Source organism: Lontra canadensis, unplaced genomic scaffold (genome assembly GCF_010015895.1).
Source record: "Lontra canadensis isolate GAN:19392208 unplaced genomic scaffold, GSC_riverotter_1.0 scaffold63, whole genome shotgun sequence".
Taxonomy (NCBI): domain Eukaryota; kingdom Metazoa; phylum Chordata; class Mammalia; order Carnivora; family Mustelidae; genus Lontra; species Lontra canadensis.
This window is the reverse complement of record NW_022631057.1, coordinates 9,958,577-9,961,436: the sequence shown is the minus strand read 5'-3', so window position 1 is coordinate 9,961,436 and position 2,860 is coordinate 9,958,577.

Genomic DNA, 2,860 nt, shown 5'->3' with positions numbered 1-2,860 from the left:
CTCATCTCTGTCCTGGCAAAGCCGGGGAAGGGGCAGATTGCCAGCCTGGCCTAGGGTACAGTGCATGGTCTGCCATGTTCCCGGGCACCAGCTGGTGAGGAGGCAGCATCCCCCAGCCCAAGGACCTGCTCACCAAAGGGATGCCGGTTCCCATGCCCCTGGCAGCCCACCATCTGGGGAGAGGCACCAACAGGGGCTCTGCAGGGGGGAGGGAGAGATAGCCCTGGAGACAGCAGGATGCCCAGGAAGCAGATGGTACATTTGGCACGCTGTCCTCCCCGACTTTCTCTCCACAGCCTGGGCTCTGCAGGCAGAGCCTAACAGTTCCCCCACCCCCGTTCCCCAAGGCAGGCTGTGCTTGGCTCTCCCTCCCATCCTACGCCATTTATTCCCTGCAAGGAAAGCAAATGCGACTGTTCATTCATTCCCCCTGCCGCCTGCTCCCACTCTCCCTCCCCACTTTCTCGGTGACACGCACCTACAATCGGTCCTCCCCCATGTGCTTTTTCAGCTCTTCTGGACCCCACAGGCACAGCCAGTCTCCTGGGGTGCATGCATAGGCTCCCCCTGCACCCTGGTAAAGAGCCCCTTCCGATGCAGTAGTCTCATCTGGGACCCTCTCCCAGATTCTACTCGTGCTTTTCCGTTCCAAGCTCACCGGTCACACTCTCTAGTTCCCGTGGAGTTCAGGACGGTCGGTGGCAGGTGTGTGTGACCTGTGTGAGAACACACTAACCCTCGGGCTGTGGTGGCGTGCAGCTCAGCTCCCTGCCAGTGGGCACAAGGGGGCCGGAGGGTCGGGGGCCCTGCTGATTCCCGGGGCTCATTAGGAGAAGCACAAGGCGTGCTGATGGAAAGGAGGTGGCAGGCTGTGGGGACAGGAGTCCGGCCAGCTGACCCTGCTGCTGCCCCTTTCATGGGCGGGCATGGAAATTTCAGGAACCCTCCTGCTTTTTGAACAACAGGGATATATTCCCTGCTGAGGGCCTGTAGCCACATAACTCTGTGACCCGAACACATTCCTCTCCCTTCCTCAGGAGCTTCTCCATGCCTTCCTACCTTTTGGCTCGTGCTGTTTCCCCTCCTGGTTCTGTCCTCCCCTCACCTCTTCCCCACCAGGCAAAATCTGATTCATCCCTGAAGATCCAGCTCAAATGATAGGAGCCATTCTTGGCATCCCTCCACGGGGGTAGAAGCCCTCTCCACCATGCTCGTTGAACCCTGCATCACTCCAAACACGTAGGACATGGGATCACTCCATGGGTTTTCCCCTTTCCCAGGCCGAGAATTCCTCACGGGCACGGACCGGGATATTAACTGCCCTTGAATTCTTAGCTGGGAACCTCGCACACAGTCGAGGTCCACTGAAACCTGCTGAGCTGAACTAAAGCAAGTGTTAAGGAGGCAGAGTGGATGGGGCAGGGAGCATCTGACAGTTTTCGTTCTAAAGAAAACGGGGCGGGGGGAGGGTTATGTGTGCAGGGGAAGCTCACAAGCCCACTTCCGGAATCCACCTTCTGTCTGAAGACAGACTTCCGGGCACCCGGTTCACACCCTTCTGTGCAGCCTGGAGAACCTTTGTTCTTCGCCCCGGTACAGCTCTGCCTCTGGTTTGTCTTCCTTACCCGCAGCTACGCCACTAGCCTGTCAGTGGCCCTTGGTGGGGGAACTGTGACTGTTCTGTGTCTTTCAGTACCTGGCCCCAGACTGAGCATTTGGGAGACCCTCAACAATTTGCTTTCTGTGGTTTGAAGGAATCTGAGCCTCTGGGCTTCAAATGCAGCTATCGGATTTCTGATCTGACTTTCGGAACAATTTTTCATGACGGTTGTGAGTTTGGGGGAAATTTGCCAAGAGAAGGCTTTGGAATTGTTTTCTTAAGAGTTTCTTAGGAATGGGATCCTTTCTCCACCCATCTCTTGGAACCAGGTAAGAGGTGGGGAGGTGGGCGGGGTGGGGGTGGGAGAAGGCGAGAGCACTTCAAGGTAGTCTTGACTTGTTCACGTGGTCAAGTTCAAGGAGGAGATTTTTCATATTCCTTTATTTCCTCTGCTGTGAAGCGTGTTGGAGTGTAAAAGTTGTTTCACAAGGTTATCATGGTTTTGAAGAAGGAACAGATATATGTAGAGTAACCCACACATCTACTCACACACCTGTGTACGTAGGTGTCGGTGGCACTGGAAGAATGAACTTGTGTATGGAGGAGGGGCTTCCTGAAATCCGCGGGAGGTCAGCACATTGTGTGTGTGTGTGTGTGTGTGTTGGGGTGGGGATGGAGTATCGCTTAAAGGCAATTTCACCCAAATCCCCTCTAGCATACAGCTGCAGGGAGCAATGGAGGAAAGAGACTCCATCTACATGGGGTTAATGGGATGATGGGGATGGTTTTGCTGCTGAAACAAAAGTTTAGGTTTGCATGAGCCGAAATGTCCCCTGTCCCCAGGGGGACCACAGGCACCACGCTCCCCTGAGGGCCTCCTCCGAGGGGCAGATGTTGTGAGGGGTGAGGGCAGGGCAGAAGCGGGGCTTATCCAGGCCTTAGCACCGGGTTGCTTACAGCCACGGTAATATATTGACTTTAAGCAGGAGCCTTGGAGAAACCAGCGGCAGCTAGGAAAGACGGGGCAGTTATATGGGAGAATGAGGGAAGGAGGCTAAGAGGAAGTGGGCCATGTATTCTGTAAATGAGCTAAAGAGAAAGGTGAGATAGACTATAATGGGAATTTCTTGAAGTTAGGGACCTAGCTTAATCCAATTTGTTAAAAATCTCTGGAACTTTTCTCAGCCTAATGAGGCTGGGCATGTGTCCTACTTGTTTCTAGAATTTCCACTCCCTTCCCCCACTCCCCTCCCCTCAGCC